The sequence below is a fragment of the Miscanthus floridulus genome, chromosome 17 (genome assembly GCF_019320115.1).
Source record: "Miscanthus floridulus cultivar M001 chromosome 17, ASM1932011v1, whole genome shotgun sequence".
Classification (NCBI taxonomy): domain Eukaryota; kingdom Viridiplantae; phylum Streptophyta; class Magnoliopsida; order Poales; family Poaceae; genus Miscanthus; species Miscanthus floridulus.
This window is the reverse complement of record NC_089596.1, coordinates 21,861,440-21,889,113: the sequence shown is the minus strand read 5'-3', so window position 1 is coordinate 21,889,113 and position 27,674 is coordinate 21,861,440. Positions and strand designations below refer to the sequence as shown.

Below are 27,674 nucleotides of genomic sequence, written 5' to 3'. Positions count from 1 at the left end.
ATAGCCAGGGAGTGTTTCCTTTTTTCCGTCCGCTAGAATGAAGGCCCGGTTCCCCTTATATGCTTTCGGGGGCCGAGTGATAATTGAAAGAAAAGGGTTCCCCCAACCCGAGTGGTCGAGAGCCCGAGGGGAGGGCGGCGGTTGGCGAGCCCGGTCTGTGGGCCCTCTGCATCTTGTCCCAGCTTATGTTGCATGCTCGGATGTCGTCATGGGTTCCTGTTCTCCACGTCGAGGTATGGTGCGCCATAGTGGCACAGTGCGGGTCATGGCTGTCCTCTTGTAGTCCTGTGGGACGTGGGCGCATAGTGCGAGTCGTGGCCTTCGTCCTTGCGCCTACTTCCCCCGGGGGGCGTCGTGCGCTAGTTTGAGTCTATGGCTGCCGTCCTCTGCTGACCGGCCGCCCTCTTGATCATGAAGGGGGTGGCGAGGCGTCGTCCCTGACCACACGTAGCTGGTCGGGGGTCAACTTATTGGCCGGTTCTGAGGAGTCAAGTCCCTGGACATGAGACCCGTGCTCTGTGGCGAGCGTGGTAGTACACCTGCCCGTCGAGTCGTGTTTGAGCGGTCCCGTGCCATATCCTGACATCGCCTGCCCACGGAGTGGCCTTTTGAATTGGTGGGGGGAGCGGTCCGAGGGGTGATGCCTCACTCCAAGACCCTGTGGTCCGAAGGGTGGTCGATGCATCCTAAGGCCCCGCGGTCCGTTGGGTGGTCGTCGTCCTTTTGGTCTGAGTGGGTGTGCGGTGCGTGCACGTCTCATTGCTGTAGGCGCATTGAATGCGCCAACCTCCCCTGGTCTTATCCATTGATGGTCAGTCGAGGCCCGGGGTGGTCGAGGTCGTGCCTCGTATCCTGACCCGACTGCGCGGTCAGGGGGAGCGAGTGGTCGAGGCACTACGCGGATGATGGGTCATGGCCTACTGGGCCACCCGAAGTGCGCTTTCCTCCGGCGTAAGCCGCGTTGTGGGGTAACCAGGGTATGCTCCCCCGACATTATGTTAGTCACATTTCATACCATCCATTAGTCCATTTTCTAAAATATATAAAGATCTATAAATACACTCCACTTTCTAAACGGTATAAATATCTAAAAATACAGTATTGTTTCTTTCCGAATCATTCTTTTCTTGTTTTTTTGCAATGAAATGAAATTTGCAGCTATGTGTTTGGAGCATTGATGGTTGGGAGAAGAAATCAAGATACATCAAACATCCATCTAATGGTTCCGGTGCTTTAGTTGGTGATACAATGGTGCAGTTTCACTATGATGGAACGCATCTTTTAGTAGTTCATGAGAGTCAGTTGGCGATCTATGATTGGCAATTGGAATGCTTGTAAAAACTCGTTTCAAGTGAAGAAAATTGTCCTTGGATAATATAGTATATAGAACATATATATATGAGTTAGTTTGCATATCATGACTTACTAAAATAATTATGAGAAAAGCATTCAGGTAAAGAAAAAATACAAAGGGAAATGAGAATGGCAAAATATTTTTTGTTATTTAGTCCTCTAAATGCACTATCATCATTCCTGAGTAGTTATCAATTTTCATAATTTGTAACGATGATCTTGTTTATCTTTAAATAATTAGATGGTATATCTTCAAGCTAACATCAAATTCATTAGATTCAACCTAAACCTATTGATGCTTAGGACCTCCATGACCACCGCTAACCAAAAGATCCTAAACCTATTGAAGCTTAGGACCACAAAAAAAACCCATGAGTTTCGACCTGATTTATACCTCATGTTGGAGACAAATGAGTGCCCTTCTAAACATTTGGAGTTTGTCCAGAAAAAAAATCATAAGAAAAGGTCAGTCTCAGAGAATGTTGACTATCACTGTTACAAATGGGGAAGTTACTTATATACGACAGTTGGTGTTCCTTGTTTTCGCTCAAAAGAAATGGGGAAAAGGCCATTTCAAGGGCTTCTCCATTCACACATCCTTTCCTTCCTCAATGCAAATAATATCAGTAATGAATATACAACAATGCATCAGTTTCCACAAAGGCCCCACGACGAAAATCAGACCCACTGATATCTGCAAACAACGGTTCCAATTCCTCGTACAAAATGGGGAAAAGAAAGAAAGGCAAAGTGGGCAAGCCATACATCCGCAAAAAAAAGCACACCCAAGCAGCCCCACTGCAAAAAGGACTATTACCAAACTGGTTATCAGCCCTGACAAGACAAACCCAAAGTGTGCAGGTGATATCAACCAAGACCACGGCCTCAACATCAACACCGCCTAAGCCACTCCCATGTGTCTTCTATCACTGCCTTGCTTGGGACTAGCATTTACTGGAGCGCACAGGTAAAAAACAATTGAGACCACAACTGAGCTCCAAGCAATCAGATTACCAGGCAAAAGGCCAGTGCAATTGCTGATCATACTATCTGGAAGGTTTCTTGCGGCTAAGGATCTCTTGCTCTTTGAGGCGGTGCTGGAACCGTGACAAGCGTGCTTGGAGGCTGACCAAACCTGCAGCCTTGCGTGACAGCAAAAAGCTCAGTTGGGTCACATAGTTGTCAATCAGGCTACCTGATTGATCAACTTCTGCCAAAAGGTTCATCTCCTGAGAAAAATAAAGCATGTGTTTAAGCAGCATGGCAAAATGAACAGTGCTGTGAAACAGCGGTATTATCAACCAGTGACCTTAAAACAAAAGAACAAACAAGGAAGTCAAAAGCAAATAGACAGCTTAACGTTAATTAACAAAATATATGGTCCCCTCTTTATGATAACTGGACATGTATGTGCATATATGTGTACTAGCTAATCACATTTCTTCCTATGAACACACAAATATCATTATAATAAGGCGTATTATATAATTAAAAGAATCTATCAAGGTACGATTTGTCCATTGATTCTCTTACAATATAATATCAATTACTACAAAACTATGTTACTAAAAGGCATGTGAAATACTACCTCCGTCCCAAAAAGGATACAATTCTAGGTCTGGTCAAAGTCAAACTATCTTAAGTTTGACGGAATTCATAGAAAATATTAAAAATATTATTTTTATGATGCTTCTAATGATACTTAATTAGTATGATAATATTAGCATCTTTTTATATAAATTTGGTCAAACTTCAAATCATTTGACTAAGCACTATTCGCATCGGTTTTGGCATGGAGTACAAATCTATTGATATATCTTTTGTCCACTAAACAAGTAAACATAGATAGACTTTAACTAATTGATGATCAAAGCTTACAGTCTGGCTTTCTCAAATTCTAATTCGCCATACATTCTGAAATCGAGGTGGTAGTATACAGTAAGATGACTTATTGTATGTATACAGCTGTCAATCTAAGAACATTATCATGGACATTATTCAGTAGATTAAAACTTACTTCCCGCACGATCTCCATAGTATTCTCGATTTCCTTCCTGTGAACTGCTATGAGGGCCTCCTCTTCCTAACATAGAAAAGAAAGCTTAGCAACACATCTCGATGCAGGATAAAATCACACAGCATTTTCATGAATTGTCTTTACCTCAAGAATTGCATCAATTTCTACATCATCACAAGAACTTTCCTTTTCAGATTGCCTTGATGAAGCTGAAGCAGATGCTGGCCTTTGCTGCTGTTGCAGCTGCTTTGCCTGCTGCATCTTATACCCAGCCTGACCTGTCTCAGGACCATTATCCTTTTTCATGTAATTGCTCTGCCTATCAGATTTGTCTTCTCTATAAGCCTTTCTCCGAGGAGGTGAGACTTTTGTGACTTTCTCCTCCTCCTGTGTGTTTGCTGAATTCTGAACCAACTGTGCCTTACTAGTGTAAGCAGTTTGGCTGGACTTCAAATCATACCTCTCCCTGTCATTACCAGATGCTGCACCGTTTTCTTCTTTCCCTCTATTAGAATAACTTGGAATCATACTAAAGGAATTTCTGTCAGGCTCCACAGAAGCGTTGGAGATCAAATTTTCAGTGCCCTTCCGGTAAGTATCTACTGGTCTCTTCTCTTGAATCTGATTAGGAATTTCTTCAGCTTCCGCAGGCAATGGATATGATGGAGCTGACGAAGACCCCCGGCTAGAAGTGGTAGTTGGTCCTGTGGACTGCTCTTTTCTTGTGTTTCCGCCCTTGGAGAGACTTTTGACCCTGTTATTATTTAATTCAAGTTAATGACAGGAAGCATTTTTGAAACAAACAAATCATGTATATCACTTGGATATAGCATTGTTACCTATCAGCGTATCTCAAGGTATTTAGTGTGTGTTCACATGAACCTGCGTTTGGAGAAATGCAAGAAATCATCACTGTCCTAGAGTTACCAACAAATGAGTTACGAAGAACCTCTTCCTCTGAAAGGAATGTGTATCTGATCATTATCAAGAGCTCGAATGCATTCCTTGAGAGCTAACAGACTTTTATTTATCTCTGCTCCCTCAATCCTGATATATGATAACAAGTTGATGGTTAAAATAAGTGAGATGGCAAAGGAGCTTGAGAAATAAATAAAGGAGTGCAATTCTATAGAGACATAACCAACACCTTGTCTGTCTATCATTGTCGGTAGTATCAGCACCACGCTCACTTCCAGCAAGATCAATAAATGATATTTTCCCTACAGCCTTTGTATTTTTAGCTTCATTAGCATCACGATCTCTCTGTCTCCTGGTATCTTTTACAATGATGTGCTTCTTCACAGCAAGTTGCAGAATAGCATGTGACCTTGATGATTCCTCATTGGCCCCTGTTGACCCTGTGCTCCTGGCTGCATTTCCTCTTTCAATATATTCCTTGACGATCTGAACGTCAGAAACCTCAAATTCCTGTAGACCAACAATGCAAACTTGTTTCTTGCCATCTTCCCTCATCAGTAGTTGCCTATAAAACAAAGGATAGAACATTTCAGTTCAGGTAAAATAAGCTGGACAGAACATCCCAAAAACAATTTTTAGGCCCATATTTCAAACAATAAGTTAAATCTTCAAAATCCAAAAGGAAGTGCCATTGTTTCAGACATAAATATTTCCTTTCAGTAAATGATGAAAAATGTAGGTTACGTCAAAGGGAACTTTAACAGCGTTTCAAAAATCTACAATGATGCTGTTTTACAAAGCATCAAGTGGCATTTCGGCCTAATATCCGAAAACATGGATTTCTCATCCAAACAAATAATGGTTCAAGGCTAACAATAGACTATGTATAGATGAAGAATAGATACTTTGAAGTAGAGACATGCTTCAACACTCGCACACCAGAGATCATGAATACGAGCAACAAGCACACACATGCACAAGTTCACCCACACACAACCAGGAAGAAGGAAAAAAGACAATGTGATAGTGTGGTACTCAATACATCAGAATCATGAAGGTAGAAACGTATGCCATTTTTAAATATTTAAGCAGGTCACGTAACCAAAAAAAGAAAATCCAAAAACTAATCTTCTGTCAGATAGAAGATCAAAGAGTTTCCCACCATATATTTCAAAATAGCTAAGCCACAACTTAAAATTCTGATTCCGATAGACAGGTTGGTGCAATAGACGAACCATGTCTTGTGCAGCTCTCAGAGGCAGAGGCTGCATTGTGTATGTCTTGCCACTGCCTGTTCACGAATTCGACAGATGGTAGGTCAACAGAAACTATAAGAAACCACAATGCAATTATGCATAAAAATATACTCCCTCCGTTCCAAATTATAAGACGCTTTGACTTTTTTGGTACATCCATTTTGCAGCAAAATGGATGTACCAAAAAAAATCAAAGTGTCTTATAATTTGGAATGGAGGGAGTATATTGATAACCCTGTAATAACAGAATGTATTATCTAACCTGTTTGGCCATAAGCAAAGCATGTTGCTTTTGTTCTCTGAAATATAATTGGAATTATGGGCTCAACTGTTTCACGGTAAACCTGTCCAGAAAATTCCATAAGGTTAACTGTAAATTAAATGATAATTATTTTGATCTTACACTCTCCTCCTTGTTCGAGAGAAAAAACAGATAAGAAAGAGCAACACCTCATCATTGGAAACATGTTCGTCGAGGACAGCATCGAAACAAAATTCATGCTTCTCCACATAGGCTGTCAGATCCACCTTTCAGTGGAAAGAATATGTTAGCAGGCATCATAAAAGTAGGAAAAACAGGTCCAAAGAGGTACTCGTGAAATCTTAAGATTATGAATTCAAGTTTATCCTACAGCATTTCAGAATTATTTTAGAGCTGTTTTGGAAAACATATATATATAGCTGTGAAGGAAAACAAGCAGAATTTCAGTTAGTTTTGATGCTTTTTTTCTCGATAAACGTTCTAAAGGATTCTTTTAAGCACCACAGGTTCACTGCATAGGTTCATTAATAAGCTCAGGAATGTACAGCAGCAATGTTAAACCCAACATGATAGTCAACAGGAGACATTAAGTTACCACCAAATTAGAACATATTAAACCAAAATGGTCGCAAACTCTTCCTGCCCATTCCAAGGAACAGGCACGCCCCAACACAAATATATACACACAACACTGGAAAGCTACATGTCTACATTACCCATATGGTAGCTATCTAGCATGGTAGAAATGGAATAGTATCAGTATTCCAGGTTTTGATACATAGTTATATGACTAGCAGCAAGAAAGTAACACGGTAAGCACACGAGTACATTGTTCATGGCCATGAAGTACCACCATAAAAGAGTTAAAAGGAGTATCTCTACCTACATTGACCATCTAATGCATCAAATAGACATTTAAGTGTAAAATTGTTGATTTCCATAACCATGAAAAGAATCTAAAGAAATGGTTGTAGCTTTATATAAGCACAACAAAACTTCCTGAAGATGAGTCATAGATACCTTCAGCTTAGGCTCGTAGACTGTCAAACATGATGAATCCTGCACAGTTATGATGTCTTCTTCCTTACGAGATAGCTCCTTTCTGTTCAAAGGTCTTTTCCTTACCTGAAAATGTGAAGAACTAAGTCAGGTATGTCAAGTATTAACCAGATTCAAGCATATCACTGACTTGAACAAGATTAACATACCACTACTTTAATCTTTGCTACATTATTTTCTCTAGCAGTGCTCTCTTTTTCACTGGTCACCACACCATAATTATCTACTGGGGCTTGTTGACTCCCTGATATCACATCCTCCTCATCATCATCGATATCCTTTGGCATAAAAGGTGATGGCCCAAATGGTTCCGATGCTACATCCTGCCAACAGAAAAATAATAAGCTTAAAGTAGACTGAATGAAGCCACTTCAGGAATCAATATATGAAATACTGTTTTCGCGCATAGATCATGCAATCGCGAATGTTTACAAGGCATATCTCGGACAGAAGCTCAGTATCATCCATAGCATGAAGGTCTAGAAGTCCAGCACCAAGTTCCCCTCTAAGTTCGGGTGAATAAAACCCCTCAACAGGGTTCGCACCACCAAAGCTCTGAGCTGTTGGCGTGTAAAGCTCAGACATTGATGTGGGTGCAGACTCTCCGTTAAAATTTAGACCTCTTAGAAGCGTGTAAAGCCTCTGCTTTTCCTCAGTAGACTCTGGCCCATAGCCCTATGAAACAATAATAGTAATGATGATCATCATTTATGCAATTGCACATGGTATGAGAGTATATTCATATGTAAACATCCTATCACTAGGAAAACCATAATACTTTTATGTAGTGGTAAGCAATACTTGAAGGAAACAGTGTTAGAAGAAAACAGAAGAATTTATTTAGTTACATCACACAAACAAACAAGGGTCTAAATAAGGCACCTCAGATATATGCATATGTGTTGAAAGTTAGTTTCTAGTTTTAACTTGGTGCTCCCAGTCAACACAACTACACAAGAATCATACTAGATTCAAGTTAGTAGGGTTTCCTGGATGCCTCAACTTCCAAGAAAACCAAAATGATATTCGATGTGACCATGCATGGTTGATGGTCACAATATGTCTATGATCATTTCTTGCTGCAGTCGGTACAAGTTGCCTTTTATCTGAACTATGCTATTTCTAATATAACAAACAATAAACACATGAATTAAATCGTCTGTTATTGATTTTGTCAGACTATTTTCCCCATAGGAGTATGGTATTCAAAGGCATTCCAAAAGAAATGGTAATCAACAATCAAAATACCACCTAAAGGAAAGCATAAAGAACAAAAATTAAGTCCTCGATTCCATTCTAACGATTCTCTTTCCAAACTCCATATAAAAATACAGAAAAATTTACACAATGGATAAAGATGTTTATATTTACAGATGGCTATCAGTTAGACAATGTGGGTTTGCCCGTGAATTAATGGTTAGGGCATTTCATACAGCTCATCACAATCCTAGATTAATAAAGCGTGAAAAAGCCTAGAAAAAGACTGTAGATTCTAATCATGCTGACGTAGCCCGAACAGCCTGACGACAAACCAGTTATTCATGAAGCCAGGCTGAACCCGATCGATTCCGTGCAAAGCAACAACCCCTAAGGGCTCCTTCGGTTACGGTTTTAGGAGGTCAGGAATCAATCCGGTAGTGAAAGCTTACATAAATTAAAGTAACAATCCGGTCAGGATTTCTTCCCAGGGCTCATTCCTGGTGAAACGAACGTGGCCTAAAGTGAGTCGCGGGATTCCAACGCCTCATATCAACAGCAACCTGATCCGGAACACGCGGCACCGGAACGCGCCGAAGACGTCCACCATCACGATCCGCATTCCAACATATAGAGCACGCATTCATCTCCCGAGAGAAGCGAGAGGAACCTCACCTGCATCAGCAGGCTCGACAGCATGCTCCCCGCGCCAGCGCCGCCAAGCCCAGGCATCCCACCGCGGTAGTCGGTGCCGCCAGCGCCGGCGGCGGAGGCGGCCGCGGCGAGGTGCTGCAGCCCCGCGGACTGCAGCCAGCGCGCCATGACGGCGTCGCCCGAGTCGCCGCCCATCGCGGCCTGCCAAATCAGCAAATCAGAAAATAGATAAATGCTCTTATTCTTCCGGTAAATTCCCAACGAGGTAAATTCCCAACGAGAATACCGAATTGCAGGGACTGCATCAATAATCAATTATATTATTATATTATTACTATGTTCAATAATGTGCCAGTGCAGATATTTATCTCACCGAATAAATGTGAACACTTAGTTGGATAGTTATTCGGATATCCAGGGCATTTATCCGACCGAATAAACAAGAACGCTTAATTGGATAGTTATTCGGTTATTTTTCCGAATACGGATATTAAGATACTTTATATGGTGAACACTTAATTTGATAGTTATTCGGTTATTTTTCCGAATACGGATATTAAGATACTTTATATGGTATTCGCCCGAAATCGGATAAGGTAAAAATCGGATATATCGAACTGAGCCAGCAGTCCAGCCACCTTCCAGTAGTATATATATAGTAGATGTACATTTTTCATCCTCAAACCACACGTCACGTGAAGAAGGCCATGTGCCTTTGTGCGCTCCCCCACCCCTCCTATTTTATAGCGTACCTGGACATCAGAGCTTTGCATAGTGTAGACTACGGCAACAACTTGCTGCTAGTTTTTTTTTTTTCTTGCGGTCCAATAACGTTTAGCTCGGCCCAAGTCCGTTGACGAGCGCGAGTCTGGCACTGGAAGTCGACGTTGATTAGAGAACACGTGTGCCTAGATGGTTCCCTCAAAAAAAAAAAAAAACGGACGCCTAGATGGTTCGCATTTCTTTCCTCTTCCGTGTTTTAAAAATTTTGTATTCCAAGATAAATAATTGTCGATGCGGGACCCACAGTATACCTCGCAAGGAAGAGAAAAGATCTAGTCTAACTATGATTCTTTCCATGTAATCTTAGTAGTAGTATTATTCTGTAATCCTACCAGGAACTCTCATTGTAAACCGACTAGGACTCTGGCCTTCTGACTATATAAAGGAGTGCGGGGTTCCTAGAGACGACAGTGGACAATCAATCCGACGCAAAGGCTAACGCCAACCGGACGTAGGGCTATTACTCGATCACGGTCGAGGGCCCGAACCAGGATAAATCGACTGTCTCTTGCGTTTACCGTCCACCATCACGATCCGCATTCCAACATAGAGAGCACGCATTCATCTCCCGGGAGAAGCGAGAGGAACCTCACCTGCATCAGCAGGCTCGATAGCATGCACCCCGCGCCAGCGCCGCCAAGCACAGGCATCCCACCGCGGTAGTCGGCGCCACCAGCGCTAGCGGAGGAGGAGGCCACGGTGAGGTGCTGCAGCCCCGCGGACTGCAGCCAGCTCGCCATGACGGCGTCGCCCGAGTCGCCGCCCATCGCGGCCTGCCAAATCAGCAAATAGATAAATGCTTTTCCTGAACATTGCCTTTTCTTCTTGTCGGTGTTTTGGACCGGCGGGGCCTCAACCAACTAGTGAATTTGTACTGCGTGCCTCTAATCCCGGATGGTGATGCAAAGAGACACAAGGTTTATACTGGTTCAGGCAATAGGTGCCCTACGTCCAGTCTGAGAGATCGATCTTGTATTCCTTGCACCGAGGTGCTTGTAGTAGGGGTTTACAAGCAGGGCGAGAGAGAGAGCTAGTCCCAGGTCTCTGCGTGGAGCGGTGTGGATTGCTTGAGATATTGATCTCAGGCAGTGTGGAGGAGTGCACGTGTTACAGAGTGTTGCGCGTTACTTGCATGTGTCCGTGGGTCTACGTGAGTCTCTACGTATGAGCGTCTATCTGTGTTCATCCATGCGTGTGAGCCTGTGAGCCTCTCTCCTTTCGTCCCTAGAAACAACCCCGGTCACTCCCTTTTATAGTTGAAGGGGGGACGGGGGTGATACATGTGTTCGCCACGCGACGTCTTGTGAGCGGAGGTGGCCTGTCCGAGCCCTGTAGCTTGCCACTGTGGCGGCATGGTCGACGGAGCGGTCTTGTCCTTGATGCACTGGAGTGACGCGCCGGTCACACCCGATCCTGTGCGACGTGGGAGCTCCAGTGATAGCTTGACGCAGGGCATGGTGGACGACGTGTCGGTCGCTGTATGTCGACAGCGCAGAGAGCCGAGGCCCAGTCAGTGTAGAGGCCGAACCATCGTGGGGGGCTCGGCGGGCGCAAATCCCGAGGCTACCGAGACCCCGAAGCGGATGACCGAGGCTCGGAGGGAGCAGTTGGTCCTGTACACTGATTCCGAGGATACAGGTACCTGGACTTGACTCCCCACGCCGTGCTATCCTCGGAGCAGGGATTAGGTGGCACAGTGCGGCACGGGCGTGAGTCGTGGGCACAGTGCCGAGCACAGCGGCCGGTAACCCCTGCCCCGTCCTGTCTCGGACGGCATGGTGTTGATGTGACTCACATCTCGTTGCCCACTCCGCTGTGTCGAGCCGTCGTTCAGCTAATATCGTGGGAGCGGTTGAACGCGTTAGTTGGACGTGACGTTCTGTCAGAGAAGTCGGTCGAGGCGGAGGCGATGGGTTTGTTGCCGAGCCGGCCTCGAGCGAGGCGGAGAATCGGTACCCCATCCGAGGCCTTACGAGCCGGCCTCGAGCGAGACGGAGAATCGATACCCCGTCCGAGGCCTTACGAGCCGGCCTCGAGTGAGATGGAGAATCGGTACCCCGTCCGAGGCCTTACGAGCTAGCCTCGAGCGAGACAGAGAATCGGTATTTCGCCCGAGGCCTTACGTGCGGGGCCTCGAGTAGGCGGAGAATCGGTTCGAGGTGGGCCGGGCGGTCTAGCCGAGCCTTAGACAAGGTGGGGGTTATCCAGTAGTTGTCTCTTAGCTTCGATTTTTACAGGGTCTAAGCAATTTTTTCGGTTCTTGCTTAGGGGACCCCCTTTTACGGTACTCGATAGTAGCCCCCGAGCCTCGGGGAGAGTGTGAGCGCTCTCTCCCTAAGGTTTTGACAAGACTTGGCTCGCGGCAGCTCCTGGCGGGATGGCGTTTCGTACTTCGAGGCTTGGTGGGTGCGCGCGAGCGCACCCGCCGGGTGTAGCCCCCGAGGCCCTAGAGGAGTGGGTTTATTCCTCCAGGGGCTTTTCTCATGTTGAGTGAGGGGTTTTACCGCGTTTGCCGAGCCCCTGAGTGCGAGTTCAGGTCGCTGGGTCTCGTCTTGGTTGCAGGAAGAGCCCCCGAGCCTCTGCTCGGAGCAAGAGGGCGGTCAGGAATTTCCCTGTCTTTTTTGTGCGACCCTCACGCATCCTTTTCGTTCGGAAGGAGGAGTGGAGCATGCTAGGCTACCCTCAGTGGGCGCGAGCTGTGACATCTCCGGTGAGCTGTTATCGAGCAAGTCCGAGTGGAGGCCCGTGCCCCATTCGATAGGGGTCGGCTAGTGGTCCAGAGACGCACTCTAAAAGTACCAGAGGGCTTCTCTAGTGGGTTCCAGGGCAGTTCGATTGGCCCCGGGGGCTCGGTGCCTCCCTACGGTGGGATCCCATTTAGAGACTTCCCTGCCGGTCTCGGACACGACTTAGGGCATCCCAAGCAATTGCTTGCTTGGGCCTCGGCCATGTACGGGCTCGCCCATAGTCATCCCTAACTTTGTTTGTCCTAGGGCGGCTGTTGAAACCCTCAGGGGCCCAGCCTTCGAACCCCTGGACCGTAACAGGCTCGGTGCCTTTTATCGTGTTTTTGCCCTGCGAGTTCGGGTTGCTAGGCTTCGACCTAGTTGCAGGAAGAGCCCCCGAGCCTCTGCACGGAGCAAGAGGGCGATCGGGAGTTTCCCTGTCTTTTTGGTGCGACCCTCGCGCATCCTTTTCGTTCGGAAGGAGGGGTTGTTTGCCGAGCCCTCGAGTGCGAGTTTGAATCGCTGGGTCTCAGCTAGGTTGCAGGAAGAGCCCCCGAGCCTCTGCACGGAGCGAGAGGGCGATCAGGGGTTTCCCTGTCTTTTTTGTACGACCCTCGCGCATCATTTTTGTTCGGAAGGAGGGGTTGTTTGCCGAGCCCTCGGTTGCGAGTTTGAGTCGCTGGGTCTTGGCTTGGTTGCAGGAAGAGCCCCCGAGCCTCTGCACGGAGTGAGAGGGCGATCAGGAGTTTCCCTATCTTTTTTGTACGACCCTCGCGCATCCTTTTTGTTCGGAAGGAGGGGTTGGTTGCCGAGCCCTCGGTTGCGAGTTTGAGTCGCTGGGTCTTGGCTTGGTTGTAGGAAGAGCCCCTGAGCCTCTGCACGGAGCGAGAAGGCGATCAGGAGTTTCCCTGTCTTTTTTGTACGACCCTCGCGCATCCTTTTCGTTCGGAAGGAGGGGTTGTTTGCTGAGCCCTCGAGTGCTAGTTTGAGTCACTGGGTCTCGGCTTGGTTGTAGGAAGAGCCCCCGAGCCTCTGCACGGAGCAAGAGGGCGATCAGGGGTTTCCCTGTCTTTTTTGTATGACCCTCAAACATCCTTTTTATTTGGAAGGAGGGGTGGAATATGCCAGGCTACCCTCGGTGGGCGCGAGCGGTGACACTTCCGGTGAGCTGTTATCGGGTAAGTCCGAGTGGAGGCCCGTGCCCCATTCGGTAGGGGTCGGCTAGCAGTCCAGAGACGCACTCCAAAAGTACCAGAGGGTTTCTCTAGTGGGTCCCAGGGCCATTCGATTGGCCCCGGGGTCTTGGTGCCTCCCTACGGTGGGATCCCATTTAGAGACCTCCCTGCCGGTCTCGGATACGACTTAGGGCATCCCAAGTGATCGCTTGCTTAGACCTCGGACATGTACGGGCTCACCCATAGTCATCCCTGACTCTGTTTGTCCTGGGGTGGCTGTTGAAACCCTCGGGGGCCTAGCCTTCGAACCCCTGGACCGTAATGGGCTCGGTGCCCAGTTCCTTCGTTTGAAAGGAATCGGGTGGGGGATATTCCCCTCCCATCGGCTGACAACGACAGGTGCGCCTTTTGAGGCGGTTTCTCGGGGAGACAGAACGGCGTCTGTCATTGCTGTGGTCTGCGGATGGGACGTTACCGTGCGCATGATTAATGAGGAAAAGATGGACACGTGGGCAGTTTAATCGGATCCGGATTAACTGCGCCAGATCTGAGGGAAACTTCCCCGGTTTCGTCGCCCATCCGTTTCGCCCCCTTCCTGCATAAATACATGACAAGCCTTGCCCCTCTCTTCCTTACCTTGCCTGCATTCGCCTTTTCTGCCCTCGAGCCGTTGCTGAGAATAGAGGGCGCCAGGGAGAAGAAGGGAGAAGGGAGAGAGAGAGAGAGAGCTCGCCTTACCACCGTAGCCACATTCTCCACCGCACTCATGGCCAGTGGCACCACTGTCATTCAGGCAGACCCTTGGGGTCCGTCCGACGTGTCCGTGGAGACGCTGCAGTCGCTTGTCGACGACGGCCTCCTCCGCTCGGTTACCGACCCCAACAGACCAGAGTGGATTGCTCCGGGAGGTGAGCCAGAGCCGAGGTCACGCGATGGTTACATCGTGAGCTTCGTGTCCTTCCACGAGCATGGTCTCGGCCTACCGGCGGACCGGTTCATGTGGGCGCTCCCGCACTACTATGGCATGGAGCTCCACAACTTCAACCCCAACTCCATCGCGCAGGCGGCCATCTTCATCGCCGTCTGCGAGGGGTACCTAGGCATTGCCCCCCATTGGGAGCTGTGGCTTCACCTCTTTCAGGCGGGGTTCACCACCAAGCCGACGGGCACGGCGGGCATGCGGAAGGCGATGAGGGCGGGCGGCTGCACTCTCCAAGTGTGCCAAGACCGGTAGCACCTCTACATCCCGGCCCAGCTCGCGTCGTCCAACCGTCGCTGGTACAACAGCTGGTTCTACCTCCGCAACGATGACGGCGGGCTTCCCCCTACACCGGGCGGGTCGTGGAGAGCCAGCCAGAGAAGTGGAGGTACGGCGTCCCGTTGGTCGACCGTCCCAAAAAGGATACAATTCTAGGTCTGGTCAAAGTCAAACTATCTTAAGTTTGACGGAATTCATAGAAAATATTAAAAATATTATTTTTATGATGCTTCTAATGATACTTAATTAGTATGATAATATTAGCATCTTTTTATATAAATTTGGTCAAACTTCAAATCATTTGACTAAGCACTATTCGCATCGGTTTTGGCATGGAGTACAAATCTATTGATATATCTTTTGTCCACTAAACAAGTAAACATAGATAGACTTTAACTAATTGATGATCAAAGCTTACAGTCTGGCTTTCTCAAATTCTAATTCGCCATACATTCTGAAATCGAGGTGGTAGTATACAGTAAGATGACTTATTGTATGTATACAGCTGTCAATCTAAGAACATTATCATGGACATTATTCAGTAGATTAAAACTTACTTCCCGCACGATCTCCATAGTATTCTCGATTTCCTTCCTGTGAACTGCTATGAGGGCCTCCTCTTCCTAACATAGAAAAGAAAGCTTAGCAACACATCTCGATGCAGGATAAAATCACACAGCATTTTCATGAATTGTCTTTACCTCAAGAATTGCATCAATTTCTACATCATCACAAGAACTTTCCTTTTCAGATTGCCTTGATGAAGCTGAAGCAGATGCTGGCCTTTGCTGCTGTTGCAGCTGCTTTGCCTGCTGCATCTTATACCCAGCCTGACCTGTCTCAGGACCATTATCCTTTTTCATGTAATTGCTCTGCCTATCAGATTTGTCTTCTCTATAAGCCTTTCTCCGAGGAGGTGAGACTTTTGTGACTTTCTCCTCCTCCTGTGTGTTTGCTGAATTCTGAACCAACTGTGCCTTACTAGTGTAAGCAGTTTGGCTGGACTTCAAATCATACCTCTCCCTGTCATTACCAGATGCTGCACCGTTTTCTTCTTTCCCTCTATTAGAATAACTTGGAATCATACTAAAGGAATTTCTGTCAGGCTCCACAGAAGCGTTGGAGATCAAATTTTCAGTGCCCTTCCGGTAAGTATCTACTGGTCTCTTCTCTTGAATCTGATTAGGAATTTCTTCAGCTTCCGCAGGCAATGGATATGATGGAGCTGACGAAGACCCCCGGCTAGAAGTGGTAGTTGGTCCTGTGGACTGCTCTTTTCTTGTGTTTCCGCCCTTGGAGAGACTTTTGACCCTGTTATTATTTAATTCAAGTTAATGACAGGAAGCATTTTTGAAACAAACAAATCATGTATATCACTTGGATATAGCATTGTTACCTATCAGCGTATCTCAAGGTATTTAGTGTGTGTTCACATGAACCTGCGTTTGGAGAAATGCAAGAAATCATCACTGTCCTAGAGTTACCAACAAATGAGTTACGAAGAACCTCTTCCTCTGAAAGGAATGTGTATCTGATCATTATCAAGAGCTCGAATGCATTCCTTGAGAGCTAACAGACTTTTATTTATCTCTGCTCCCTCAATCCTGATATATGATAACAAGTTGATGGTTAAAATAAGTGAGATGGCAAAGGAGCTTGAGAAATAAATAAAGGAGTGCAATTCTATAGAGACATAACCAACACCTTGTCTGTCTATCATTGTCGGTAGTATCAGCACCACGCTCACTTCCAGCAAGATCAATAAATGATATTTTCCCTACAGCCTTTGTATTTTTAGCTTCATTAGCATCACGATCTCTCTGTCTCCTGGTATCTTTTACAATGATGTGCTTCTTCACAGCAAGTTGCAGAATAGCATGTGACCTTGATGATTCCTCATTGGCCCCTGTTGACCCTGTGCTCCTGGCTGCATTTCCTCTTTCAATATATTCCTTGACGATCTGAACGTCAGAAACCTCAAATTCCTGTAGACCAACAATGCAAACTTGTTTCTTGCCATCTTCCCTCATCAGTAGTTGCCTATAAAACAAAGGATAGAACATTTCAGTTCAGGTAAAATAAGCTGGACAGAACATCCCAAAAACAATTTTTAGGCCCATATTTCAAACAATAAGTTAAATCTTCAAAATCCAAAAGGAAGTGCCATTGTTTCAGACATAAATATTTCCTTTCAGTAAATGATGAAAAATGTAGGTTACGTCAAAGGGAACTTTAACAGCGTTTCAAAAATCTACAATGATGCTGTTTTACAAAGCATCAAGTGGCATTTCGGCCTAATATCCGAAAACATGGATTTCTCATCCAAACAAATAATGGTTCAAGGCTAACAATAGACTATGTATAGATGAAGAATAGATACTTTGAAGTAGAGACATGCTTCAACACTCGCACACCAGAGATCATGAATACGAGCAACAAGCACACACATGCACAAGTTCACCCACACACAACCAGGAAGAAGGAAAAAAGACAATGTGATAGTGTGGTACTCAATACATCAGAATCATGAAGGTAGAAACGTATGCCATTTTTAAATATTTAAGCAGGTCACGTAACCAAAAAAAGAAAATCCAAAAACTAATCTTCTGTCAGATAGAAGATCAAAGAGTTTCCCACCATATATTTCAAAATAGCTAAGCCACAACTTAAAATTCTGATTCCGATAGACAGGTTGGTGCAATAGACGAACCATGTCTTGTGCAGCTCTCAGAGGCAGAGGCTGCATTGTGTATGTCTTGCCACTGCCTGTTCACGAATTCGACAGATGGTAGGTCAACAGAAACTATAAGAAACCACAATGCAATTATGCATAAAAATATACTCCCTCCGTTCCAAATTATAAGACGCTTTGACTTTTTTGGTACATCCATTTTGCAGCAAAATGGATGTACCAAAAAAAATCAAAGTGTCTTATAATTTGGAATGGAGGGAGTATATTGATAACCCTGTAATAACAGAATGTATTATCTAACCTGTTTGGCCATAAGCAAAGCATGTTGCTTTTGTTCTCTGAAATATAATTGGAATTATGGGCTCAACTGTTTCACGGTAAACCTGTCCAGAAAATTCCATAAGGTTAACTGTAAATTAAATGATAATTATTTTGATCTTACACTCTCCTCCTTGTTCGAGAGAAAAAACAGATAAGAAAGAGCAACACCTCATCATTGGAAACATGTTCGTCGAGGACAGCATCGAAACAAAATTCATGCTTCTCCACATAGGCTGTCAGATCCACCTTTCAGTGGAAAGAATATGTTAGCAGGCATCATAAAAGTAGGAAAAACAGGTCCAAAGAGGTACTCGTGAAATCTTAAGATTATGAATTCAAGTTTATCCTACAGCATTTCAGAATTATTTTAGAGCTGTTTTGGAAAACATATATATATAGCTGTGAAGGAAAACAAGCAGAATTTCAGTTAGTTTTGATGCTTTTTTTCTCGATAAACGTTCTAAAGGATTCTTTTAAGCACCACAGGTTCACTGCATAGGTTCATTAATAAGCTCAGGAATGTACAGCAGCAATGTTAAACCCAACATGATAGTCAACAGGAGACATTAAGTTACCACCAAATTAGAACATATTAAACCAAAATGGTCGCAAACTCTTCCTGCCCATTCCAAGGAACAGGCACGCCCCAACACAAATATATACACACAACACTGGAAAGCTACATGTCTACATTACCCATATGGTAGCTATCTAGCATGGTAGAAATGGAATAGTATCAGTATTCCAGGTTTTGATACATAGTTATATGACTAGCAGCAAGAAAGTAACACGGTAAGCACACGAGTACATTGTTCATGGCCATGAAGTACCACCATAAAAGAGTTAAAAGGAGTATCTCTACCTACATTGACCATCTAATGCATCAAATAGACATTTAAGTGTAAAATTGTTGATTTCCATAACCATGAAAAGAATCTAAAGAAATGGTTGTAGCTTTATATAAGCACAACAAAACTTCCTGAAGATGAGTCATAGATACCTTCAGCTTAGGCTCGTAGACTGTCAAACATGATGAATCCTGCACAGTTATGATGTCTTCTTCCTTACGAGATAGCTCCTTTCTGTTCAAAGGTCTTTTCCTTACCTGAAAATGTGAAGAACTAAGTCAGGTATGTCAAGTATTAACCAGATTCAAGCATATCACTGACTTGAACAAGATTAACATACCACTACTTTAATCTTTGCTACATTATTTTCTCTAGCAGTGCTCTCTTTTTCACTGGTCACCACACCATAATTATCTACTGGGGCTTGTTGACTCCCTGATATCACATCCTCCTCATCATCATCGATATCCTTTGGCATAAAAGGTGATGGCCCAAATGGTTCCGATGCTACATCCTGCCAACAGAAAAATAATAAGCTTAAAGTAGACTGAATGAAGCCACTTCAGGAATCAATATATGAAATACTGTTTTCGCGCATAGATCATGCAATCGCGAATGTTTACAAGGCATATCTCGGACAGAAGCTCAGTATCATCCATAGCATGAAGGTCTAGAAGTCCAGCACCAAGTTCCCCTCTAAGTTCGGGTGAATAAAACCCCTCAACAGGGTTCGCACCACCAAAGCTCTGAGCTGTTGGCGTGTAAAGCTCAGACATTGATGTGGGTGCAGACTCTCCGTTAAAATTTAGACCTCTTAGAAGCGTGTAAAGCCTCTGCTTTTCCTCAGTAGACTCTGGCCCATAGCCCTATGAAACAATAATAGTAATGATGATCATCATTTATGCAATTGCACATGGTATGAGAGTATATTCATATGTAAACATCCTATCACTAGGAAAACCATAATACTTTTATGTAGTGGTAAGCAATACTTGAAGGAAACAGTGTTAGAAGAAAACAGAAGAATTTATTTAGTTACATCACACAAACAAACAAGGGTCTAAATAAGGCACCTCAGATATATGCATATGTGTTGAAAGTTAGTTTCTAGTTTTAACTTGGTGCTCCCAGTCAACACAACTACACAAGAATCATACTAGATTCAAGTTAGTAGGGTTTCCTGGATGCCTCAACTTCCAAGAAAACCAAAATGATATTCGATGTGACCATGCATGGTTGATGGTCACAATATGTCTATGATCATTTCTTGCTGCAGTCGGTACAAGTTGCCTTTTATCTGAACTATGCTATTTCTAATATAACAAACAATAAACACATGAATTAAATCGTCTGTTATTGATTTTGTCAGACTATTTTCCCCATAGGAGTATGGTATTCAAAGGCATTCCAAAAGAAATGGTAATCAACAATCAAAATACCACCTAAAGGAAAGCATAAAGAACAAAAATTAAGTCCTCGATTCCATTCTAACGATTCTCTTTCCAAACTCCATATAAAAATACAGAAAAATTTACACAATGGATAAAGATGTTTATATTTACAGATGGCTATCAGTTAGACAATGTGGGTTTGCCCGTGAATTAATGGTTAGGGCATTTCATACAGCTCATCACAATCCTAGATTAATAAAGCGTGAAAAAGCCTAGAAAAAGACTGTAGATTCTAATCATGCTGACGTAGCCCGAACAGCCTGACGACAAACCAGTTATTCATGAAGCCAGGCTGAACCCGATCGATTCCGTGCAAAGCAACAACCCCTAAGGGCTCCTTCGGTTACGGTTTTAGGAGGTCAGGAATCAATCCGGTAGTGAAAGCTTACATAAATTAAAGTAACAATCCGGTCAGGATTTCTTCCCAGGGCTCATTCCTGGTGAAACGAACGTGGCCTAAAGTGAGTCGCGGGATTCCAACGCCTCATATCAACAGCAACCTGATCCGGAACACGCGGCACCGGAACGCGCCGAAGACGTCCACCATCACGATCCGCATTCCAACATATAGAGCACGCATTCATCTCCCGAGAGAAGCGAGAGGAACCTCACCTGCATCAGCAGGCTCGACAGCATGCTCCCCGCGCCAGCGCCGCCAAGCCCAGGCATCCCACCGCGGTAGTCGGTGCCGCCAGCGCCGGCGGCGGAGGCGGCCGCGGCGAGGTGCTGCAGCCCCGCGGACTGCAGCCAGCGCGCCATGACGGCGTCGCCCGAGTCGCCGCCCATCGCGGCCTGCCAAATCAGCAAATCAGAAAATAGATAAATGCTCTTATTCTTCCGGTAAATTCCCAACGAGGTAAATTCCCAACGAGAATACCGAATTGCAGGGACTGCATCAATAATCAATTATATTATTATATTATTACTATGTTCAATAATGTGCCAGTGCAGATATTTATCTCACCGAATAAATGTGAACACTTAGTTGGATAGTTATTCGGATATCCAGGGCATTTATCCGACCGAATAAACAAGAACGCTTAATTGGATAGTTATTCGGTTATTTTTCCGAATACGGATATTAAGATACTTTATATGGTGAACACTTAATTTGATAGTTATTCGGTTATTTTTCCGAATACGGATATTAAGATACTTTATATGGTATTCGCCCGAAATCGGATAAGGTAAAAATCGGATATATCGAACTGAGCCAGCAGTCCAGCCACCTTCCAGTAGTATATATATAGTAGATGTACATTTTTCATCCTCAAACCACACGTCACGTGAAGAAGGCCATGTGCCTTTGTGCGCTCCCCCACCCCTCCTATTTTATAGCGTACCTGGACATCAGAGCTTTGCATAGTGTAGACTACGGCAACAACTTGCTGCTAGTTTTTTTTTTTTCTTGCGGTCCAATAACGTTTAGCTCGGCCCAAGTCCGTTGACGAGCGCGAGTCTGGCACTGGAAGTCGACGTTGATTAGAGAACACGTGTGCCTAGATGGTTCCCTCAAAAAAAAAAAAAAACGGACGCCTAGATGGTTCGCATTTCTTTCCTCTTCCGTGTTTTAAAAATTTTGTATTCCAAGATAAATAATTGTCGATGCGGGACCCACAGTATACCTCGCAAGGAAGAGAAAAGATCTAGTCTAACTATGATTCTTTCCATGTAATCTTAGTAGTAGTATTATTCTGTAATCCTACCAGGAACTCTCATTGTAAACCGACTAGGACTCTGGCCTTCTGACTATATAAAGGAGTGCGGGGTTCCTAGAGACGACAGTGGACAATCAATCCGACGCAAAGGCTAACGCCAACCGGACGTAGGGCTATTACTCGATCACGGTCGAGGGCCCGAACCAGGATAAATCGACTGTCTCTTGCGTTTACCGTCCACCATCACGATCCGCATTCCAACATAGAGAGCACGCATTCATCTCCCGGGAGAAGCGAGAGGAACCTCACCTGCATCAGCAGGCTCGATAGCATGCACCCCGCGCCAGCGCCGCCAAGCACAGGCATCCCACCGCGGTAGTCGGCGCCACCAGCGCTAGCGGAGGAGGAGGCCACGGTGAGGTGCTGCAGCCCCGCGGACTGCAGCCAGCTCGCCATGACGGCGTCGCCCGAGTCGCCGCCCATCGCGGCCTGCCAAATCAGCAAATAGATAAATGCTTTTCCTGAACATTGCCTTTTCTTCTTGTCGGTGTTTTGGACCGGCGGGGCCTCAACCAACTAGTGAATTTGTACTGCGTGCCTCTAATCCCGGATGGTGATGCAAAGAGACACAAGGTTTATACTGGTTCAGGCAATAGGTGCCCTACGTCCAGTCTGAGAGATCGATCTTGTATTCCTTGCACCGAGGTGCTTGTAGTAGGGGTTTACAAGCAGGGCGAGAGAGAGAGCTAGTCCCAGGTCTCTGCGTGGAGCGGTGTGGATTGCTTGAGATATTGATCTCAGGCAGTGTGGAGGAGTGCACGTGTTACAGAGTGTTGCGCGTTACTTGCATGTGTCCGTGGGTCTACGTGAGTCTCTACGTATGAGCGTCTATCTGTGTTCATCCATGCGTGTGAGCCTGTGAGCCTCTCTCCTTTCGTCCCTAGAAACAACCCCGGTCACTCCCTTTTATAGTTGAAGGGGGGACGGGGGTGATACATGTGTTCGCCACGCGACGTCTTGTGAGCGGAGGTGGCCTGTCCGAGCCCTGTAGCTTGCCACTGTGGCGGCATGGTCGACGGAGCGGTCTTGTCCTTGATGCACTGGAGTGACGCGCCGGTCACACCCGATCCTGTGCGACGTGGGAGCTCCAGTGATAGCTTGACGCAGGGCATGGTGGACGACGTGTCGGTCGCTGTATGTCGACAGCGCAGAGAGCCGAGGCCCAGTCAGTGTAGAGGCCGAACCATCGTGGGGGGCTCGGCGGGCGCAAATCCCGAGGCTACCGAGACCCCGAAGCGGATGACCGAGGCTCGGAGGGAGCAGTTGGTCCTGTACACTGATTCCGAGGATACAGGTACCTGGACTTGACTCCCCACGCCGTGCTATCCTCGGAGCAGGGATTAGGTGGCACAGTGCGGCACGGGCGTGAGTCGTGGGCACAGTGCCGAGCACAGCGGCCGGTAACCCCTGCCCCGTCCTGTCTCGGACGGCATGGTGTTGATGTGACTCACATCTCGTTGCCCACTCCGCTGTGTCGAGCCGTCGTTCAGCTAATATCGTGGGAGCGGTTGAACGCGTTAGTTGGACGTGACGTTCTGTCAGAGAAGTCGGTCGAGGCGGAGGCGATGGGTTTGTTGCCGAGCCGGCCTCGAGCGAGGCGGAGAATCGGTACCCCATCCGAGGCCTTACGAGCCGGCCTCGAGCGAGACGGAGAATCGATACCCCGTCCGAGGCCTTACGAGCCGGCCTCGAGTGAGATGGAGAATCGGTACCCCGTCCGAGGCCTTACGAGCTAGCCTCGAGCGAGACAGAGAATCGGTATTTCGCCCGAGGCCTTACGTGCGGGGCCTCGAGTAGGCGGAGAATCGGTTCGAGGTGGGCCGGGCGGTCTAGCCGAGCCTTAGACAAGGTGGGGGTTATCCAGTAGTTGTCTCTTAGCTTCGATTTTTACAGGGTCTAAGCAATTTTTTCGGTTCTTGCTTAGGGGACCCCCTTTTACGGTACTCGATAGTAGCCCCCGAGCCTCGGGGAGAGTGTGAGCGCTCTCTCCCTAAGGTTTTGACAAGACTTGGCTCGCGGCAGCTCCTGGCGGGATGGCGTTTCGTACTTCGAGGCTTGGTGGGTGCGCGCGAGCGCACCCGCCGGGTGTAGCCCCCGAGGCCCTAGAGGAGTGGGTTTATTCCTCCAGGGGCTTTTCTCATGTTGAGTGAGGGGTTTTACCGCGTTTGCCGAGCCCCTGAGTGCGAGTTCAGGTCGCTGGGTCTCGTCTTGGTTGCAGGAAGAGCCCCCGAGCCTCTGCTCGGAGCAAGAGGGCGGTCAGGAATTTCCCTGTCTTTTTTGTGCGACCCTCACGCATCCTTTTCGTTCGGAAGGAGGAGTGGAGCATGCTAGGCTACCCTCAGTGGGCGCGAGCTGTGACATCTCCGGTGAGCTGTTATCGAGCAAGTCCGAGTGGAGGCCCGTGCCCCATTCGATAGGGGTCGGCTAGTGGTCCAGAGACGCACTCTAAAAGTACCAGAGGGCTTCTCTAGTGGGTTCCAGGGCAGTTCGATTGGCCCCGGGGGCTCGGTGCCTCCCTACGGTGGGATCCCATTTAGAGACTTCCCTGCCGGTCTCGGACACGACTTAGGGCATCCCAAGCAATTGCTTGCTTGGGCCTCGGCCATGTACGGGCTCGCCCATAGTCATCCCTAACTTTGTTTGTCCTAGGGCGGCTGTTGAAACCCTCAGGGGCCCAGCCTTCGAACCCCTGGACCGTAACAGGCTCGGTGCCTTTTATCGTGTTTTTGCCCTGCGAGTTCGGGTTGCTAGGCTTCGACCTAGTTGCAGGAAGAGCCCCCGAGCCTCTGCACGGAGCAAGAGGGCGATCGGGAGTTTCCCTGTCTTTTTGGTGCGACCCTCGCGCATCCTTTTCGTTCGGAAGGAGGGGTTGTTTGCCGAGCCCTCGAGTGCGAGTTTGAATCGCTGGGTCTCAGCTAGGTTGCAGGAAGAGCCCCCGAGCCTCTGCACGGAGCGAGAGGGCGATCAGGGGTTTCCCTGTCTTTTTTGTACGACCCTCGCGCATCATTTTTGTTCGGAAGGAGGGGTTGTTTGCCGAGCCCTCGGTTGCGAGTTTGAGTCGCTGGGTCTTGGCTTGGTTGCAGGAAGAGCCCCCGAGCCTCTGCACGGAGTGAGAGGGCGATCAGGAGTTTCCCTATCTTTTTTGTACGACCCTCGCGCATCCTTTTTGTTCGGAAGGAGGGGTTGGTTGCCGAGCCCTCGGTTGCGAGTTTGAGTCGCTGGGTCTTGGCTTGGTTGTAGGAAGAGCCCCTGAGCCTCTGCACGGAGCGAGAAGGCGATCAGGAGTTTCCCTGTCTTTTTTGTACGACCCTCGCGCATCCTTTTCGTTCGGAAGGAGGGGTTGTTTGCTGAGCCCTCGAGTGCTAGTTTGAGTCACTGGGTCTCGGCTTGGTTGTAGGAAGAGCCCCCGAGCCTCTGCACGGAGCAAGAGGGCGATCAGGGGTTTCCCTGTCTTTTTTGTATGACCCTCAAACATCCTTTTTATTTGGAAGGAGGGGTGGAATATGCCAGGCTACCCTCGGTGGGCGCGAGCGGTGACACTTCCGGTGAGCTGTTATCGGGTAAGTCCGAGTGGAGGCCCGTGCCCCATTCGGTAGGGGTCGGCTAGCAGTCCAGAGACGCACTCCAAAAGTACCAGAGGGTTTCTCTAGTGGGTCCCAGGGCCATTCGATTGGCCCCGGGGTCTTGGTGCCTCCCTACGGTGGGATCCCATTTAGAGACCTCCCTGCCGGTCTCGGATACGACTTAGGGCATCCCAAGTGATCGCTTGCTTAGACCTCGGACATGTACGGGCTCACCCATAGTCATCCCTGACTCTGTTTGTCCTGGGGTGGCTGTTGAAACCCTCGGGGGCCTAGCCTTCGAACCCCTGGACCGTAATGGGCTCGGTGCCCAGTTCCTTCGTTTGAAAGGAATCGGGTGGGGGATATTCCCCTCCCATCGGCTGACAACGACAGGTGCGCCTTTTGAGGCGGTTTCTCGGGGAGACAGAACGGCGTCTGTCATTGCTGTGGTCTGCGGATGGGACGTTACCGTGCGCATGATTAATGAGGAAAAGATGGACACGTGGGCAGTTTAATCGGATCCGGATTAACTGCGCCAGATCTGAGGGAAACTTCCCCGGTTTCGTCGCCCATCCGTTTCGCCCCCTTCCTGCATAAATACATGACAAGCCTTGCCCCTCTCTTCCTTACCTTGCCTGCATTCGCCTTTTCTGCCCTCGAGCCGTTGCTGAGAATAGAGGGCGCCAGGGAGAAGAAGGGAGAAGGGAGAGAGAGAGAGAGAGCTCGCCTTACCACCGTAGCCACATTCTCCACCGCACTCATGGCCAGTGGCACCACTGTCATTCAGGCAGACCCTTGGGGTCCGTCCGACGTGTCCGTGGAGACGCTGCAGTCGCTTGTCGACGACGGCCTCCTCCGCTCGGTTACCGACCCCAACAGACCAGAGTGGATTGCTCCGGGAGGTGAGCCAGAGCCGAGGTCACGCGATGGTTACATCGTGAGCTTCGTGTCCTTCCACGAGCATGGTCTCGGCCTACCGGCGGACCGGTTCATGTGGGCGCTCCCGCACTACTATGGCATGGAGCTCCACAACTTCAACCCCAACTCCATCGCGCAGGCGGCCATCTTCATCGCCGTCTGCGAGGGGTACCTAGGCATTGCCCCCCATTGGGAGCTGTGGCTTCACCTCTTTCAGGCGGGGTTCACCACCAAGCCGACGGGCACGGCGGGCATGCGGAAGGCGATGAGGGCGGGCGGCTGCACTCTCCAAGTGTGCCAAGACCGGTAGCACCTCTACATCCCGGCCCAGCTCGCGTCGTCCAACCGTCGCTGGTACAACAGCTGGTTCTACCTCCGCAACGATGACGGCGGGCTTCCCCCTACACCGGGCGGGTCGTGGAGAGCCAGCCAGAGAAGTGGAGGTACGGCGTCCCGTTGGTCGACCAGCGCAAGCTGCAGCCGCTCCTAGAGGGGCTAGAGAGGTTACGCAGCCGCGGCCTTACGGCGGCTGTGGTCGTGGTGGCCTTCCACCGCCGGAGGGTGCTGCCACTGATGGCTCGGCGGCAGTGCCTGTTCGACATGACACTGGATGAGCCGATCGAGGGCATCTGGATGTTCGCCGTCGCCCTCTCCGACGAGGAGATTCTATGTCAAGTGAGAGAGATGGTGGAGGGGTGGCTGAGGAGCGGTGGTCTGACCCCATTCGCGATGCGCCCATCGCGGGGGTACCTCTCTCTGGTAAGTCACGCGCTGCTACTGCCCTCGAGGCCTCCTCGTTCCTCACCATTTCCTGTTCCCTTATTTGTGTTCGATGTTCCCGCAGGGGATGAGGGATGTGCGAGCCTCCCCGCTGCCCATTCCCGAGGACACAGAGCGGCAGGTGGTGAACAGGGCGCATACCGAGGCACAGAAGAAGTGGAAGGACGCTAAGGAGGCAAAGAACAAGAGGAAGAACCTTGAGCGCGAGGAGCTAGAGAAACGCCACCGGTAGCAAAGGCACGACGGTCTCCCGGTCGAGGAGTCTCCATCGCCGTCGTTGTCAGATTCCTCGAGCGGTGAGAGCGAGTCAGGGCGGGGTCCCCTAGACCATCTTCCTGACGTCGGGGGGACTGCGCCCGGGGCATCGATGAGTGGCTCGGCGTCTCCAAGAGGAGGAGGAGAGGGCGCCTCGGGGCCAGCGATCGCCCGCCCCAGGGCCGAGACCGACGCACCGAAGGCACGGGCGTTAGGGAAGCACGCCGTCAGCCCGGTGGGCTCAACGGCGGAGGTGGAGCAGGCCGCGGCGGGGGTGACGCAACCACCTCGGTAGAGGGTCGAGGGGGCGCTGGAGTCCGGCGAGGGCCGGCTGGCATCGGCGGACATGGAGGTCGTGCCACCGCCGTCGCCACCGCCGTTGAAGAGGACGAGGGACAAAGTGCAGAAGCGGTTGTGTCCCCATTCGAGGTAAGTGTTTTGTCAGTGGAGTTGCAGCATCTCCCGCTCGT

At 48.1% G+C, this 27,674-nt stretch overlaps 1 protein-coding gene and 2 pseudogenes across 1 annotated transcript in view; 1 reads left to right on the top strand and 2 right to left on the bottom strand.

Moving 5' to 3' along the window:
* LOC136515394 (protein TOPLESS-RELATED PROTEIN 2-like) overlaps nt 1-27,674 on the top strand; it is a 75,786-nt gene that overhangs the window by 20,802 nt on the left and 27,310 nt on the right. The gene's annotated exons all lie outside the window — the stretch shown is intronic.
* On the bottom strand, nt 2,400-8,911 carry LOC136518479 (kinesin-like protein KIN-13A; annotated as a pseudogene).
* Nucleotides 10,027-20,756, bottom strand: LOC136518203 (kinesin-like protein KIN-13A; annotated as a pseudogene).